The sequence below is a fragment of the Saccopteryx leptura genome, chromosome 2 (assembly GCF_036850995.1).
Source record: "Saccopteryx leptura isolate mSacLep1 chromosome 2, mSacLep1_pri_phased_curated, whole genome shotgun sequence".
Lineage (NCBI taxonomy): Eukaryota > Metazoa > Chordata > Mammalia > Chiroptera > Emballonuridae > Saccopteryx > Saccopteryx leptura.
The window spans coordinates 365126308-365145365 of NC_089504.1; positions in this window are offsets into that span (position 1 = coordinate 365126308).

Sequence of the window (19058 nt, forward strand, 5' to 3'; positions counted from 1 at the left end):
AGGTCTGAGCTGGATCACTGAGTAGGTGTAAAGCCAGTAATCAGGGCCAGGGCCACTATCACAGCAGCCCGGCCCTTGCAGGTTCGCATTGGATTCGGACAGTCGGTAAAGAAACCATGGAGCCAAAAACTGGTGGGCCATAGTCTTTAATCCTACCTTGCACCCGGCGGGCAAGTAAAAACATACACTGGGCTCCAAAACCCAGTCACACTCAGTGCTCACAAAGCCACTGACTTATCCGAGTTTCCTAGAATCAAAGGTTTCTAGCTCACCAACCTTATTCTCCTCAGTTCCCCATCTCCTTCCTTATCCCAGATACAAACTCTACACAAACTGGCATCTCACTCAGCACTCCACCATCTTGGCTGCTTCTCCTGGCCTCCTCCACGTGGCCTTTCTCTGCTCTCCTCTGCTCTCTCTTCTAATGATGATCTCAGGAACCAAGCGCCAAGTCCCGTTCTGCCCCCATTTTATAGTGTAGCTTCACAACCTTTAATCCAATATACAAAATAGGGTAGTCTCTAATACAAAGTCACTTCTCTGAGGCATGATTGGATTGTACCGCCCTATAGCAAAAAGGGTGGGAAAGGCTTAATCCCAAAACCAAGCCCCAGGTTACAACGATCTCCAACACACATTAATATCACCTGGGCGATGGCCTCTTTAACAAAGTGAGCATAATACATTTTATCTGCCCAACAGTAGGCAAGTCCTTCTTCCTCCTTCAGGCCTGCAGTGTCCTTAGGAAAGATGGTGGCTGAGTAGCCATTTTATCTATCACTGATAAAACTTCATAGACCCGACCTGCGGTGGCGCAGTGGATAAAGCGTTGACCTAAGAACACTGAGGTCGCTGGTTCAAAACCCTGGGCTTGCCTGGTCAAGGCACATATGGGAGTTGATGCTTCCTGCTCCTCCCACCCCCCTTTCTCTCTTTCTCCTCTCTAAAATAAAGAAATAAATCTTTAAAAAAGAAAAACTTCATGGTACCGAGATGGTGAATGGAAAGCATGTATGCAGGGCTTCCTGCAGAGTCGACGCTCGTAACTCAGTGTTGTCGGAAGAATCCAACAGTGTTGTCGGAAGAATCCAAGAGGGCCGGCTCGGGATTGGAAGGGGTCCAAGGCCAAGGCTCACAGAATGGAGTGTCAGGCTCTACCCGTCTGCCCAGAGGCCTTGGCGCGCACACTCAGCCGGGTTCTCCTCCCACTCACCTCTACTCTCTCCTTTCACCGTGGTCTCCTGAGCCCCTGCCGTCTGCTGCTGGGGACTGGAGTGGAAGCAGGGCTGACCTAGGGATCTCCAGGGACCACCAGGCTATGGGGCCGGCTGACGCAGACACAGCAGTCAAAGCCAAGAGGTGGGGGTTCCGAAAAGAAGGCAAAAGGCCAGTGACTCCAAGGGGTGAGAAAATGTAAAGATTGGGGCCATTTAGTCCAGAAAAGGGCAAAAAAACTTTTTTTTCCAAATTTTTTCTTTTTTTTTTTTTTTTTGCCTCTGTGTCCTATTTCTTATTTCCCCCCTCACATCTCCCCTCTCCTTTCCCTCTTTCCCTCCCTCCCTCCCTCTCTTTCTTCTTCCTATCTTTAATCCTAAGGAAATACAAGCTGAGGACATGAAACAAGTATTATTGTCATAAATTGTATAAATGTACTTGTCCGAGAAGCCCGGGAAAAAAGATGAGAACAAAATTATACTGCCGTTGGCCTGACCAGTGGTGGCGCAGTGGATAAAGTGTTGACCTGGAACGCTGACGTTGCTGGTTTGAAACCCTGGGCTTGCCCGGTCAAGGCACATATGGGAGTTCATGCTTCTTGCTCCTCCCCCCTTTCTCTCTCTCTCTCCTCTCTAAAATGAATAAATTAAAAAAAAAATTATACCTCCAGCCCTTTAATCTGTTTGCTATATCCAAGCCTCTCACACCCTCCGGCAAAGGCAGGAGGGACAAGTCAGCTGACCCTGATCCTGACCCTGACCCTGACCCTAACCTAACCCTGACCCTGACCCTGACCCTGACACTAACCCTAACCCTGACCCTGACCCTAAACCTGACCCTGACCCCTGACACTAACCCTAACCCTGACCCTGACCCTAAACCTGACCCTGACCCTAATCCTAACTGTAACCCTGACCCTAACCCTAACCCTGACCCTGACCCTGACCCTAACCCTAAACCTGACCCTAACCCTGACCCTGACCCTGACCCTAACCCTAAACCTGACCCTGACCCTAACCCTAACCCTGACCCTAACCCTGACCCTGACCCTGACCCTGACTAACCCTGACCCTGACCCTGACCCTAACCCTAATCCTGACCCTGACCCTGACCCTAACCCTGACCCCTGATCCTGACCCCTGACCCTGACCCTGACCCTAACCCTAACCCTGACCAGCCCAGAGCCCTCCCCTGGACCCCTTTATGTCCCTGGTCTCATGGATTCTCCGTGATCGGTCACTGAATAGATCAGGAACAGAGCTCCACAGTGAGGCAGGCACTGCCCTCTGGGCTTAGCTGTTGGCAATGGTCCCCTACCATCCTGGCACTGCCGCCGCCGGCCACACCAATCAGACGGGAGTCCTCAGGTGGCCTGCGTGTGCCGACTGCACTGAGCTTCCCTGTGTGCTGTTCCTTCTGCTGGGACCCCCTCTCCATCCCTCGGGCCCCACCCGGCAGTTGGCCCCGGCTGAGTGCTAGCCGGCTTGCAGGATTCAGTAGGCATCCTGCTTGGAACCCTGTCTGATGGCCACAGGCCACATTCAGGATGGTTTGTCAGGCTGCTTATCATCCTAGCACCTGCCCCTCCCCCCATCGGTGACAGACAGACCGTTTAGGTTCTGTTCCTCGTGGTCTGGCAGCTTCTGGAGGGAGGGCAGGGACTGGACCCTTCCTTATCTGTGTCTTCTACCCTGTAAGGTCCTAGCCACAGAGCACAATGTCCTGTCTGAGTGTGTTTGCTGAGTCAAGAACGGGAGACAAGACATCCCCAGTGGAAGCCACTCGGTCAGCCCCCGGCGAACTGGGTATTGCCAGGTCAGGAGAAGCTGGTAGCTGCCCTGGCACCTCACACAAATGGCAGATTCAGGTGGAAGCCAGGCTCAGGTTGCAGTTCCACCCTGGTAAGGCGAAACCTCAGATGAGGACGGGGAGGTTCTGGGAGCCTGTGCCGCCTCCCTGCGACTCAGGGCACTGTCCCTCGCTGGCAGGGGACTGTCCCTGGCTGGCAGGGGGCGGCTGGGAAGACCAAATAAGACTAAACCCTCCAAGGATTTGCATTACACTTAACATCAAATTGACAGCCCCCTCTAGGACTAGAAGCCCCCACCCACCCTATCTCCTCCCATCTCATTTCCACACTGAGCCTCCCCCACTCTGCCCCTTGCTGTTCCCTCTGCCTGGAATGCCCTTCCCCAGTGTTGGGCAGATAAAATATATTATACTCACTTTGTTAAAGATGGCGCTGCCGCCCTGGCCGGTTGGCTCAGTGGTAGAGCATCGGCCTGGCGTGCAGGAGTCCCAGGTTCGATTCCCAGCCAGGACACACAGGAGAAGCGCCCATCTGCCTCTCCACCCCTCCCCCTCTCCTTCCTTTCTGTCTCTCTCTTCCCCTCCCGCAGCCAAGGCTCCATTGGAGCAAAGTTGGTCCCAGTACTGAGGCCTCTGCCTCAGGCGCTAGAATGGCTCTGGTTGCAGCAGAGCAACACCCCAGATGGGCAGAACATCACCCCCTGTTGGGCATGCCGGGTGGAACCCGGTCGGGCGCATGTGGGAGTCTGTCTGACTGCCTCCCCGTTTCCAACTTCAGAAAAAAATAAATAAATAAAAATAAAAAATAAAGATGGCGCTGCCCACGTGGAAGCTGTTGCCCAGGTGATATTAATGTGTGATGGGGGCGGGCTGTGGGCAAGCAGGATCCTTGTAGCCTGGGGCTTGGTTTTAGGACTAAGCCTTTCCCACCCTTTTTGATGTGGGGTGGTACAATCCAATTATGCCTCAGATAAGTGACTTTGTATCAGAGACTTCCTTATTTTGTATATTGGATTAAAGGTTTTGATTTCTGCACTATAAAATGGGTGCAGAAAAAAAAATGGGGTGCAGAATGGGAACTTGCTCTCTTGGTTCCTGAGATTAACATTAGAGGACAGAACAGAGAGGAGAGCAGAAAAAGGCCACGTGGAGGAGGCCAGGAGAAGCAGCTAAGATGGCGGAATGCTGAGTGAGAAGCCAGTTTGTGCAGTTTGTGCAGGGAGAAGGAAGGAGATGGGGAACAGAGGTGAATAAGTCTGGTGAGCTAGAAACCTTTGATTCTAGGAAACTCGGATAAGTCAGTAACTTTGTGAGCACTGAATGTGAGTGGGTTTTGGAGCCCAGTGTGTGTTTTTACTTGCCCACCGGGTACAAGCTAGGATTAAAAATGATGGCCCACCAACGGCCTGACCAGGTGGTGGCGCAGTGGATAGAGCGTCAAACTGGGATGCGGAAGGACCCAGATTCGAGACCGCGAGGTCACCAGCTTGAGCGCGGGCTCATCTGGTTTGAGCAAAAAAACTCACCAGCTTGGACCCAAGGTTGCTGGCTCCAGCAAGGGGTTACTCGGTTTGCTGAAGGCCCGCGGTCAAGGTACATATGAGAAAGCAATCAATGAACAACTAAGGTGTCACAAGGCACAACCAAAAACTAATAATTGGGCCCTGGCCGGTTGGCTCAGTGGTAGAGTGTCGGCCTGGCGTGCGGAAGTCCCGGGTTCGATTCCCGGCCAGGGCACACAGGAGAGGCGCCCATCTGCTTCTCTACCCTCCCCCTCTCCTTCCTCTCTGTCTCTCTCTTCCCCTCCCGCAGCTGAGGCTCCATTGGAGCAAAAGATGGCCCGGGCGCTGGGGATGGCTCTGTGGCCTCTGCCCCAGGCGCTAGAGTGGCTCTGGTCGCGGCAGAGCGACGCCCCGGAGGGGCAGAGCATCGCCCCCTGATGGGCAGAGCGTCGCCCCTGGTGGGCGTGCTGGGTGGATCCCGGTCGGGCGCATGCGGGAGTCTGTCTGTCTCTCCCTGTTTCCAGCTTCAGAAAAAAAAAAAAGAGAGAGAGAGAGAGAGAGAGATTTAAGGAACGGAGATAAACAGTCCAGAGAGGTGCTCAGGGAGCTCTAGGCAGAGCCGACCAGGTGACTCACTCCTTCCAGCCTCTCCTCCACTACCTGGGGACCCCAGGACGCCTGTGCCATCCTGAGCACCCCCACACTGCCAAGGAGTGAGCCCAGGTGGCAGCGGTAGCCGGGGCCGAGGCACCGAGGTCCAGGCAGAAGTCCAGCTGATGCTGCGGAAGCCACGCAGTCCCGGCAGGCCGGCCGTGCGATTAGGTAACTCTTGAGCTGGGTCCCTGGCCGCTCCCTGGCTACGCACACCAACCCCAACCGCCCCACGCAGCGACGTGGCCGAGCACACTTCCCCTTCTGAGAAAACGGAGGTCACGATGCCCTTCCGTGCTCGCTTACCCCAACCCCTCCTCCTCTTCCTGCAAGCGTGAGTCACTGGTGTCCCGTCTGTGTCCCGGGGGCAGGGAGCTCCCGGGGGACGCCTGAGTCAGGTTCCTGTCCCCACCCCGTGAGACTCTGGGCCACCTCTAAACCCCGCTGAACTTCCGTCTGGCGTGTGTGTGTGTGAAGCCCAGGTGTGAACGCACTGACCTCCGCGGGTGGCCGGGAGGCTTGCTCAGGCCTTGGAGGTTGGCTCCTCTGCGCAGGGTCATAGGAGGTGTGGCACAGTGACAGCGGCCACAGCCCCTCGCCTGCGTGCCTCCCTGTGTTACCTCATTCACGCCAGTCCGACCAGAAAGGCGCTAGCACGATCCCACTTCGCTAGTAAGGTGACCAACCGTCCTCCTTTAGGGAGGACCATCCTCCTTTAGGGAGGACCGTCCTTCTTTGGGAAGTTCCATCCTCCCTCGAAAAGTGTCCTCCTACATGTCCTCCTTTTTATTAATAATATTGGAAGACTCATCTGTAAATGTCCGTATTTGATCGATGCAGAGTCCATCCGTTCTGTGTGATGTGACGTATTTGTATCTAAACGAGTACTTTTCTTACAATGATTATTAAAAATTAATAGGCATGTAAGCATAATGACGGTATAAAATATTACAAATGTTTTTATTATGCATTGATCATATTACAGTATATTATTGTTGCAATAAATAAAGTGTTTATTTTATTTACGATGTTTCCTTCCATTTATTTTTGTCCTCCTTTTCTTTTTTTATTATTATTATTATTTTTTTTTTTTTTTTTTTTTCAGAGACAGAAAGACATTCAGAGAGAAGGATAGACAGGAACAGTCAGGCAGAACGGAGAGGTGAGAAGCACCAATCATTAGTTTTTCGTTGCGACACCTTAGTTGTTCATTGATTGCTTTCTCATATGTGCCTTGACCGCGGGCCTTCAGCAGACCAAGTAACCCCTTGCTCGAGCCAGCGACCTTGGGTCCAAACCGGTGAGCTTTTTTGCTCAAACCAGATGAGCCTGCACTCAAGCTGGCAACCTTGGGGTCTCGAACCTGGGTCTTCTGCATCCCAGTCCGACGCTCTATCCACTGCGCCACCGCCTGGTCAGGCTATTTTTTATTTTTATTATTATTTTTTTCTGAAGTTGGAAACAGGGAGGCAGTCAGACAGACTCCCGCATGTGCCCGACCGGGATCCACCTGGCATGCCCACCAGGGGGCAATGCTCTGCCCATCTAGGGCGTCGCTCACATCCAGAGCCATTCTAGCGCATGAGGCAGAGGCCACAGAGCCATCCTCAGCGCCCGGGGCCAACTTTGCTCCAATGGAGCCTTGGCTGCGGGAGGGGAAGAGAGAGACAGAGAGGAAGGAGAGGGGGAGGGGTGGAGAAGCAGATGGGCGCTTCTCCTGTGTGCCCTGGCCGGGCATCGAACCCGGGACTCCTGCACGCCAGGCCGACGCTCTACCACTGAGCCAACGCCAGGGCCCCTCCTTTTCATTGTAAAAAAGTTGGTCACCTTATTCACTAGTGAGAAAATGAAGGCACAGGAAGTTGAAGTGACACAGAGCTCACAGTTGGGTAAGGTGTTAGATTGGGGAATCTGACCCCAGAGTCTGCACTCGTCCCCACTCCCACCACATAAATACCGGTAACTCTCTTAGATGGAGGCTATAATAAATCACACCCTTAGAGCCTTGTCCTGTGTGCCTGGGGGCAGGGCTCAGGGTCGGAGTTCAATTATCTGTGAAGACCGTCCGGCTGCACGTCTTCATTTGGTGCCCCCGGAAGCCCACGGAGGAGAACGAGGACCCAAGTGCAAGCTGTTTGTTCGAATGTGATCCCAGGAATCACCTTTAGGGGAACGGGGAAAATGAGACCGGGAAGGGGAGGAGCCAGGGAGCTGCGGAGGGGGTGGGGCGGGGCGGGGCGGGGGCTGGCTTGTTGCAGCCTGGCCGTAGGTGTGGTTGGAAGGGCTCCAGGGACTGGGAAGAGTCTCATCTGGGGTTCCCAGCCCCAGCCCCTGCTCCTGGTACGGGAACATGTCCAGCAACGGCTCTCTCTGTGGGTGAAGAAGCCACAGGTGGCAGGTACAGTGCCTAGGTTGTTCTCAGGGGGCCTGGAGAAACCGCATCGCGGCCAAGCCCAGCCTTCACCACTCCGCGGCGATTTCTGCCTCTGCCCCCCTCTGTCGGCAGCTGCCCCCCGGTGTTCCAGCAGCTGGGCCTGGGCTGCTGCAGGGGAGGCTGGAGGAACGAGCACTGAGCCCCGGCGGGAGCTCCATCCACCACTCGTGACCTTGGGCACATACATCACTTCACTGCCCTGAGTCTCACTGGCTAATGGGTCAAACAGAGCTCTCAGCCCCCTGCTCCCAGCCCGCCCCCCGGGGCTCAGCTCCCCCAGCAGGGCCCCCCTGCACCCCTAGTTCCAGCCCTTGTGCTGGTTGGCCACTTCGTCTAGCACCCCTTGCTGCTCCTCCCTCCTCGCTCACCCCCTGCTCCTGGGTCCGCAGTCATTCCAACGCCCTCTCCCAGGGAGGGGAAGCCCTTGCTGACCATCTCCCCCCTCAGACGAGCACAGGGCCAGCCCCTCTCACCTCCCCCTGTGACGCTCTTCCTCACCCGCTCCGCGTCCAGCTGCTGAGATGGGATTTGCTCCTCTGCCTCCTCCAGTGACAGAACGCACCAGAGCACAGACTTCATGTGGCCTGTTGTGCAAACCCCACGGCCACGCATGGGGACAGGCACAAAGGAGGCGCTCTGTCGAATAAAATGGATTGCGATCTGAAACACTTGAGCCTGGTTAGCTCCATGCCGGTCCTGTCCACTTACGCGCCATCTTCACCAGGCAGCCTTCCCGGATAGCTTCCCTGATTCCTATTCCGGGTTCCCAGAATCTCCCGGTCTTTTCCCGCCTCCCAACAGCCTTGCCCCCGGGGTGGAGCAGCCCAGTTTACTCAGACCCAAGCCCCACTCTGCCCGCTGGTCTTTTCCAGGCGGGCTGAGGTTCCACCGTGGCAGGGGAAGTCTCGACAGCACCGCCCAGGAGAGCTGGCTCTCTCACTCCCCTTCTACAGAAGGGGAAACTGAGGCACAGAGCACTTAGGTGACTTGCCTGGGCTCACACAGCAGAGAGTGGTGTACACTTGGGATTTTAACCCACAGTGGCCACTCCGGTACCAGCGTCCAGGCAGCCGGACACCATCCCCTGACGCAGGGCGGACTGCTCACGTCTAGCTGAGTTCCAGGGCTTAGCAGTTCCCAGGCTGAAGGGGGGACGGGGGCCTCCTCCTCCGTGGGCCCTCCAGGTCACTCGCCTGCGGAGAGACATCTGGAGCCACGTTCACCTCTGTGCTCAGAGCAGGGCCGAGGTTTGAGATCTCTATTCCTGGTTTGGGGCTCAGGACACTCCACTGACCTTAGGGACCAGAGGCTTTGGAGCAAGCCAGGCCGCTCATTCCCAGCTGCTGGGCTTTGGACAAGTCACCTCCATCTCTGGGTCTCCGTTCCTTCATCTGCAGATGGCTTCAGAAAAGGGTGGGCAGAGCTGGGAGACAGGTGGGGGGTGCCGCTGGGTGGGCTCCCTGTGGGGGTGCGGAAGCCCCCCACACTCAGGTCAGAGGCATCAGCACGGGGGAGAGGCCAAACGCCGATGCTCCCAGGAATCGCTGCCGTGCTGGTGGCCAGGGCTGCGGACACTGCCCAGCCTTGACCCTCCGTGTCTCCTCCTGGACCTGAGACCCAGCAAGGCAAGGCTGGAGGCGGGAGGCACTCGGGCCGTTTTTTTAATTTAATTTAATTTTATTTATTTATTTATTTATTTTTTCATTTTTCCGAAGCTGGAAACGGGGAGGCAGTCATACAGACTCCTGCATGCGCCCGACCGGGATCCACCCGGCATGCCCACTAGGGGGCGATGCTCTGCCCCTCTGGGGCATCGCTCTGTTGCATCCAGAGCCATTCTAGTGCCTGAGGCAGAGGCCACAGAGCCATCCCCAGCGCCTGGGCCACGGGAGGGGAAGAGAGAGACAGAGAGGAAGGAGAGGGGGAGGGGTGGAGAAGCAGATGGGCCCTTCTCCTGTGTGCCCTGGCTGGGAATCAAACCTGGGACTCCTGCACGCCAGGCTGATGCTCTACCGCTGAGCCAACCGGCCAGGGCCTCGGGCCGTTTTTTTAAGTACAACTTTGCCCTGTCCCAAGTTTTACTTTAACTGATCCTGGAGACCTCCTGGGACCTTTACTGCTCCCTCCACCAGACTCCCTTGCCTTTCTCAAACTCCACTGCCCTCTTATTTTTCAGGATGCAGTTAAAATATCATGTGGGCCCTGGCCGGCTGGCTCAGCAATAGAGTATCAACCCCGCCTGTGGCTATCCCAGGTTCGATTCCCAGCCAGGGCACACAGGAGAAGCACCCATCTGCTTCTCCACCCCTCCCCATCTCCTTCCTCTCTCTCTCTCTCTCTCTCTTCCCCTCCCACAGCCCAGGCTCCATTGGAGCAAAGTTGGCCCGGGCGCTGAGGATGGCTCCATGGCCTCTGCCTCAGGCACTAGAATGGCTCTGGTCGCAACAGAGCGACGCCCCAGATGGGCAGAGCATCGCCTCCTGGTGGGCGTGCCGGGTGGATCTCGGTCAGGCGCATGCGGGAGTCTGTCTGTCTGCCTCCCCACTTCTCACTTCAGAAAAAAATATATATATGCATCATCTGGGAAGTCTGCCCTCACTTTGCTTCCCTCTCCAGACTATTAAAGGTCTTCAGACAGGCTCCCGTAGCCTCCCTCGGGTCTGGGTCTCCTCCCCGGCCCGCTCCTGCCCCTCCCCCCTGCAGTGAGGGCCCTCGGCTTCCTCTTTTTTCCAGGGTTCAGCCTGTCCTGCCCGACCCCGCCCGCGGTTCGTGCCTCCGCAGCGCCCTCCACCATAGACTCCTAGATCGCAGAGCGGCCTCCCACCATCGGAGTCTCAGCCCTGCCTGGGGCTCCACTGGGCCAGGGGTCCCAGGGTCCAGCCCTGATGACCACAGGAGGCCGGACACCCGGGGAGAGTGCCTGAGGGGACCCTGGGACCATTGATCTTGCCCAAACCCCTATCCTGTCTTCTGTCCTTCTCTGAACCTCATTTGTTACTTCTGCAAAATGTTTTCCCCTCGCTATTTCCTGAGTCCTACAGTGTGCAAGGCGCTGGACTGGGCGCTGAACTGGGCGCTGGACTACAGCAGCGACCAGGAGAGCACAGTCACCACCCAGGGTGTGGAAGAACGGGCAGTATGATGTCGGGCCCACTCCACAACACGAGTGCTGTAGAGCAGTGGTCCCCAACCCCCGGGCCGCAGACCGGTACCGGTCCATGGGCCATTTGGTACCGGTCCACAGAGAAAGAATAAATAACTTACATTATTTCTGTTTTATTTATATTTAAGTCTGAACGATGTTTTATTTTTAATAAATGACCAGATTCCCTCTGTTACATCCGTCTAAGACTCACTCTTGACGCTTGCCTCGGTCACGTGATACATTTATCCGTCCCACCCTAAAGGCCGGTCTGTGAAAATATTTTCTGACATTAAACCTGTCCGTGGCCCAAAAAAGGTTGGGGACCACTGCTGTAGAGGAGTAAACTGGGGAGGTGACCAAGCCAGCCCGTGGAGATATATGTTGGGTGAACCACCAGGAGCAACCTCACGGAGACAGTGGGGACATCAGCGTGCACACCATGGGGGTTCGTGGGGGTGCCTGGGGGTGTAGCACACCATGGGGGTTCGTGGGGGTGCCTGGGGGTGTAGCACACCATGGGGGTTCGTGGGGGTGCCTGGGGGTGTAGCACCCCATGGGGGTTCGTGGGGGTGCCTGGGGGTGTAGCACCCCATGGGGGTTCGTGGGGGTGCCTGGGGGTGTAGCACACCATGGGGGTTCGTGGGGGTGCCTGGGGGTGTAGCACACCATGGGGGTTCGTGGGGGTGCCTGGGGGTGTAGCACACCATGGGGGTTCGTGGGGGTGCCTGGGGGTGCAGCACACAGCCCCTCACTCCGGAAAGGTCTCCTCCCGGTTCGTCAGAGGCTTCCTCCACTGGTTCCTCCTCCTCCCTCCCCCTGCCAATGTCAGGGCACCCCCAGGCTCCCCCCTGGGTCTGTACTATCTGCACTAACGGCCCCCAAGGTGACCTCAGTCTGGAGGCTGTATACACCAGCTACGCCCTGACGAACCCTAAAATACCATCCTCAGACCCGCAGATGCCTCTGAACTCCAGGCTCCTGCTCCAACACCGTCACCCTAACAACACGCTACCTCCCTCCCCATCTCTCTCCAGGACCCACCCCACACACTGTCTTCTCCATCTCTGTAAAACCTGCTTCCGCCCATTGCTAAGGGCAGGCACTCTTTCTCTCATTCCCTGCATCCGATCTGCCAGCAAACCCTGTTGGCTACCCCTGGAATGTCCTAGGACTCTGACTCCCAGCCCCACCCTCCTGGGGGCCCCTGACACGGCTCAGTCCGTTCCTCCACCTCTGTGCCCAGTCTGATCCCCTCCCCCAGCCCCACCCTCCTGGGGGCCCCTGACACGGCTCAGTCCGTTCCTCCACCTCTATGCCCAGTCTGATCCCCTCCCCCAGCCCCACCCTCCTGGGGGCCCCTGACACGGCTCAGTCCGTTCCTCCACCTCTGTGCCCAGTCTGATCCCCTCCCCCAACCCCACCCTCCTGGGGGCCCCTGACAGCGCTCAGTCCGTTCCTCCACCTCTATGCCCAGTCTGATCCCCTCCCCCAGCCCCACCCTCCTGGGGGCCCCTGACACGGCTCAGTCCATTCCTCCACCTCTGTGCCCAGTCTGATCCCCTCCCCCAACCCCACCCTCCTGGGGGCCCCTGACAGCGCTCAGTCCGTTCCTCCACCTCTGTGCCCAGTCTGATCCCCTTCCCCAACCCCACCCTCCTGGGGGCCCCTGACAGCGCTCAGTCCGTTCCTCCACCTCTATGCCCAGTCTGATCCCCTCCCCCAGCCCCACATCCCTCCCCCGCTCAGGGTCTGCTGGGCCCCCAGCTCACTCACAACCTTGCTGTGGTCTCCAGAGCCACCCCTCAGGGGCAGCATCAGGCTTTGACGCTTCCACGTGCAGGATGCCTCTGGCCCTTTAATAATAATAATAAAACCTTGCAAATACAAAACGAGGGAATCTGTCCTGAAGGGGAGTCCGAATGGAAGACAGTGGTCTTAACCGACTGCCAGGAAGATAGCTTGCCTGTCTGGTAGGACCACTTTGGAAAACAGCTCAGCAGCGCCCAGTGAGGCAGAGCACATGGCCACCCGGCCACCCTCAGAGCCAGCGGCTCCACTGCGCCGACGCCCACAGGAATGTGCAGGTGTGTGCACCAACAGGCAAGTTCGAGAATGCTCACAGGACTATTCAAAATAACCCCACCCTGGAATCAACTAAACACTCATCAGCAGAGCACAGAGGGTGAAAGGTGGCCTCTTCCTACCACAGACGACACAACCACAAGAACAAGTGATAACCAGCCAGGTGGACAAGGGTGTTTGCTCCACAATTCCACTCGCAGGAAGTTCAAAGCCAGGCAAGCTAACCTCGTTGTGAGAAGTTGGGATCAGTGGTGATCCCTGAGATGTGCTGGCCAGGAAGGAGCAGGGGAGGTGTCAGAGAGGAGGTCAGATTCTGTTTCTTTCTTTTCTCCCTCCCTCCCTCCCTCCCTCCCTCCCTCCCTCCCTCCCTCCCTCCCTCCCTCCTTCCCTCCCTCCCTCCCTCCCTCCCTCCCTCTCTCCCTCCCTTACTTTCTTCCTTCCTTCCTTCCCTCCTTTCTTTTTCCCTTCCTTTTTTTTAAAATTTATTTTATTTATTCACTTTAGAGAGGAGAGAGAGAGACAGAGAGAAGACAGAGAGACAGTGGGGAGGAGCTGGAAGCATCAACTCCCATATGTGCCTTGACCAGGCAAGCCCAGGGTTTTGAACCGGCGACCTCAGCATTTCCAGGTCCATGCTTTATCCACTGCGCCACCACAGGTCAGGTCTCCCTTCCTTTTTTATAGCAAGAGAAAGGGGGAGAGAGACAGACAGGGACAGACAGACAGGAAGGAAGAAAGAGGAGAAGCATCAATACTTCGTTGCAACTCCTTAGTTGTTCATTGATTGCTTTCTCATATATGCCTTGACTGGGGGGCTCCAGCCCAGCCAGTGACCCCTTGCTCAAGCCAGCGACCTTGAGCTCAAGTCAGAGACCTCAGGGTTCGAACCTGGGTCCTCAGCATCCCAGGCCGATGCATGATCTACTGCGCCACCACCTGGTCAGGCTTAAACCAATAGTTGTAAAAAAAAAACCCAAAACTCTTTAATTTGCAATTTCTGAACATGCAGAGAAATAAAAAGTACTGTATAAACCAGGGGTTGGGAACATATGGCTCGTGAGCCTGATGTGGCTCTTTTGATGGCTGCCTCTGGCTCGCAGACAGATCTTTAATAAAATAATAACATTAAAAATATAAAACATTCTCATGTATTACAATCTATTCATTTCCTACTGCTCATGTTCATGGTTGCAGGTGGCTGGAGCCAATCACAACTGTCCTCCGGGACAACACCAGATTTTTATTGGATAATGGGTAAAGTACACGGGTGGTTGTATGGCTCTCATGGAATTACATTTTAAAATATGTGGCGTTCATGGATCTCTCAGCCAAAAAAGGTTCCTGACCCCTGGTATAAACCATCACGCAGCGTCAGTCCCACCAACATTTTCTGTACTGGTACATTCACCTGCCTTTGCTATTTTACAAAATAAAACAGATTGGATAAAGTAGAGGAGAAAATAGCAGGAAAAAAAAGGCATTACTTTTGTGGAAATTTGTTTCATCTTTCTTTCTGTCTCCTGGATAGAAATGTAAATGTGTTGAAAATCCCTCCTGATGCTGGGCTGCCAATCTCCCTTCTCAACAAAGAGCAGGCCGTGCCGCTTTGGTAAGAAACAGTATCCAACAGCATTGAACACCATTGTCTCGTTTCTATCTTTGTTTCCTTGTTATGCATAAAGTGACACAAAGTTTCCACTTAAGAGAAGCAATATGCAAGTTCTTCCCCCTCCTTTAGAAAAACATTTATTGACATTTTAAGAGACATCTTTCAACAGAGTCCCCTGTTGGTAGAAATATTTTAAGTTTTATTGAGTTGTAGCAAGAGCGACAGGAGAATTGAAAAGGGTGGAAGGCTGTCCGCTGTCCTGTCTGGGAGCCCCAGGCTCCTGGGCTTGGCCTCCACTGGTCCCCAGTCCCCGCAGGGGAGGAGGACTTAGGCCACCGGGTTCCAGGGCTGGCCCTGGCTCCGCTTGCAGCGGAGGACGGACACTTGTAGGTCAGCGAGGTGCCGCAAGAGGGCAGAGGAGGCCACCACTAAGAAGCTGCGAGTAGGCGCTGCCGGAGGGGGGGTGGGGCAAGAAGGGAAGGGACCCGGAAGACCCTCAGGTCCTGGCGCTTGGGCGCCTTGGGTTTGAGTCCACATTCCTCCGCCCCCTAGTAGACCGTCCCTTAATCCTTCCCCCAGCAAAACAGGTTACTGCAAAGATTAAACGAACGTGACTGTCCCAGACCTCGTTTGTGAGCCCAGCTGTGGACCTCTCACAAGGGCTGCGGGCCACTTAATGAGCTAGAACAACTTCACGATTTTTTTTATTTAGCACGTGGGTGGTATGAAAAACTTGCGAGCGGCCGGAATGGCATGATTACAGATGGGTGGGGTAGGAAAAAAAGGAAAAGAAAAAATGCACTTAAAAAAAAGAAAAAAAAAGCGCATGATCAGGCGGTGGCGCAGTGGATAGAGCGTCGGACTGGGATGCCGAGTACCCAGGTTCGAGACCCCGAGGTCGCCAGCTTGAGCGTGAGCTCATCTGGTGTGAAGAAAAACTCACCAGCTTGGACCCAAGATCGCTGGCTGGAGTAAGGGGTTACTCGGTCTGCTGAAGGCCCGCGGTCAAGGCACGTATGAGAAAGCAGTCAATGAACAACTAAGGTGTCGCAATGCGCAACAAAAAACTGATGATTGATGCTTCTCGTCTCTCTCCGTTCCTGTCTGACACCCTGTCTATCCCTCTCTCTGACTCTGTCTCTGTAAAAAAAGAAAGAAAGAAAGAAAGAAAGAAAGAAAGAAAGAAAGAAAGAAAGAAAGAAAGAAAAAAGCTACCTATAATCCCACTCTTCGTCAATAACCACAGGGGGTAATGGTATAAAATTTTGCAGTCTTTTTTTTTTCTTTTTACTGCAAATACACACATATAAATACAAAAAAGGTCTGAACATTTGCTCACAAAATCAAAGGTGCAAGAAATGTCCTATTCATCATTATTATTTTTTACTTTGAATAATTACTGTGTTGTTGTTTTTAAATAAAAGTAATGCATGCTCAACAGGGGCGGAGGAAAATGCAAACAATTTAGGAAATACAAAGAAAATAAGCAGTAAATTATCATCTTAAGTGGGATTTTAATATTTTATGAATAAATAGTATTATAGATTTCTCTCTACACAGTCCTGTCTCCACCGGTTGAATGGCTAGATGGACAGATACGATGATTAAGACTGGGATCATGATCCACAGTGTGTGTGTGTGTGTGTGTGTGTGTGTGTGTGTATTTTTTTGTATTTTCTGAAGTTGGAAACGGGGAGGCAGTCAGACAGACTCCCGCATGCGCCCGACCAGGATCCACCCAGCACGTCCACCAGGGAGCGATGCTCTGCCCATCTGGGGCGTTGCTCTGTTGCAACCAGAGCCATTCTAGCGCCTGAGGCAGAGGCCACAGAGCTAACCTCAGTGCCCAGGCAAACTTTGCTCCAATGGAGCCTCGGCTGTGGGAGGGGACGAGAGAGACAGAGAGGAAGGAGAGGGGGAGGGGTGGAGAAGCAGATGGGTGCTTCTCCTGTGTGCCCTGGCCAGGAATCGAACCCGGAACTCCTGCACGCCAGGCCGACGCTCTACCACTGAGCCAACCGGCCAGGGCCACAGTATATTTTTTTCTGTGTACAGTTAATGGCTTGCTTATGCGTGTGTGTGTGTATTTTTTTTAATTTTTTTTAATGTTTATTTTGTTGATTTTAGAGAGAGGAAGCGAGAGAGCAGAAAAGAGACAGGAACATCTATCTGTTCCTGTATGTGCCTTGACCAGGGATTGAACCCGTCACCTCTGTGCTTCCAGACACTGCTCTAATCAACTGAGCTATCAAGCCAGGGCCTGTGTGTATTTATTGATTTTATTTTTCATGACAGAGACAGAGAGAGGGACAGAAAAGGACAGACAGACAGAAGGGAGAGGGATGAGAAGCATGAACTCAGTTGCAGCACTTTAGTAGTTCATTGATTGCCTCTCATATGTGCCTTGACTGGGGGGCTCCAGCTGAGCCAGTGACCCTTGCTCAAGCCAGTGACCTTGGGCTTCCAGCCAGGAATCTCTGGGCTCATGCCAGTGACCGGAGCCAGTGACCGTGGGATCACATCAATAATCCCACGCTCAAGCCAGTGACCCTGCATTCCAGCCAGATGAGCCTGCACTCAAGCCGGTGACCTCACAGTTTTGAATCTGGGACCTCGGGATCCTAGGTCGATATTCTATCCACTACACCACCACCGGTCAGGCCTAATTCATTTTTTATTTTAGATATTATATTTTGCAACCCCCTAACTTCATTTTGTGTTTTTTTTTTAACAGAAACAGAGAAAGAGAGATAGATAGGGACAGACAGACAGGAACGGAGAGAGATGAGAAGCATCAATCATCAGTTTTTCGTTGCGACACCTTAGTTGTCCATTGATTGCTTTCTCATATGTGTCTTGACCGCGGGCCTTCAGCAGACCGAGTAACCCCTTGCTCAAGCCAGCGACCTTGGATCCAAGCTGGTGAGCTTTTTGCTCAAGCCAGATGAGCCTGCACTCAAGCTGGAGACCTCAGGGTCTCGAACCTGGGTCCTTGGCATCCTAGTCCAACGCTCTATCCACTGCGCCACTGCCTGGTCAGCCTGGTTCCTTTTCATAATTGACATCTCTTTATTGGTATTCTCTCTTTGATGAGACAGGTCATCATAACTGCTGCTACTTTTTTTTTTCCTGCTACTTATTTAATCATGGTTTTATTTAGTTTTGTGAACATGTTTATTTTCTTTATTTATTCTTTATAAATTTTTTTTTTTTTTTTTTTTTCATTTTTTCTGAAGCTGGAAACAGGGAGAGACAGTCCCGCATGCGCCCGACCGGGATCCACCCGGCACGCCCACCAGGGGCGACGCTCTGCCCACCAGGGGGCGATGCTCTGCCCATCCTGGGCGTCGCCATGTTGCGACCAGAGCCACTCCAGCGCCTGAGGCAGAGGCCACAGAGCCATCCCCAGCGCCCAGGCCATCCTTGCTCCAATGGAGCCCTGGCTGCGGGAGGGGAAGAGAGAGACAGAGAGGAAAGCGCAGCGGAGGGGTGGAGAAGCAAATGGGCGCTTCTCCTGTGTGCCCTGGCCGGGAATCGAACCCGGGTCCTCCGCACGCTAGGCCGACGCTCTACCGCTGAGCCAACCAGCCAGGGCTATTCTTTATAAATTTATTGATTTCAGGGAGAGAGGAAGAGAAAAACGGAGAGAGATAGAAACATCAATCTGTTCCTGCATGTGCCCTGAACTAGCAACCTCTATGCTTCAAGATAATGCTCCAACCAACCAAGCTATCCGGCCAGGGCAAGTTCTGTGAACATGTTTTTTTTTTTTTTTTTTCATTTTTCTGAAGCTGGAAACAGGGAGAGACAGTCAGACAGACTCCTGCATGCGCCCGACCGGGATCCACCCGGCACGCCCACCATGGGGCGACGCTCTGCCCACCAGGGGGCGATGCTCTGCCCATCCTGGGCGTCACCATGTTGCGACCAGAGCCACTCTAGTGCCTGAGGCAGAGGCCAAGGAGCCATCCCCAGCGCCCGGGCCATGTTTGCTCCAATGGAGCCTTGGCTGCGGGAGGGGAAGAGAGAGACAGAGAGGAAAGCGCGGCAGAGGGGTGGAGAAGCAAATGGGCGCTTCTCCTGTGTGCCCTGGCCGGGAATCGAACCCGGGTCCTCCGCACGCTAGGCCGATGCTCTACCGCTGAGCCAACCGGCCAGGGCCTCTGTGAACATGTTTAAAATGACTACAGTACTTTTATAATGATTAAAGTCTTTTTCTAACATCTCACAGTTTCTTTTGTCTGATTTGTTTTCCTGGTATGTGAGTCACATTTCCTGTTTATTTTGTGTGTTTTTGCATGTCATATATATATTGGTCAGAAATTAGATAGTTCAGCCAGGTCTGTGGTGTAGCAGTCGGTAGAGCATCAACCTGGAACGCTGAGGTCGCCATTTTGAAATTCTGGGCTTGCCTGGTCAAGACACATACAACAACCAATCAATGAACAATTAAAGTGAAGTAACTATGAGTTGATATTACTTCTCCTCCCCCCTCCACCTCTTTCTTCTCTATATAAAATCAATAAATAAAATCTTTTTAAAAATTAGACAATTTAGATAATATATTGTAGCAACCATGGGTATGAGTTTCCCTACTCTGGGGCTTGTTAT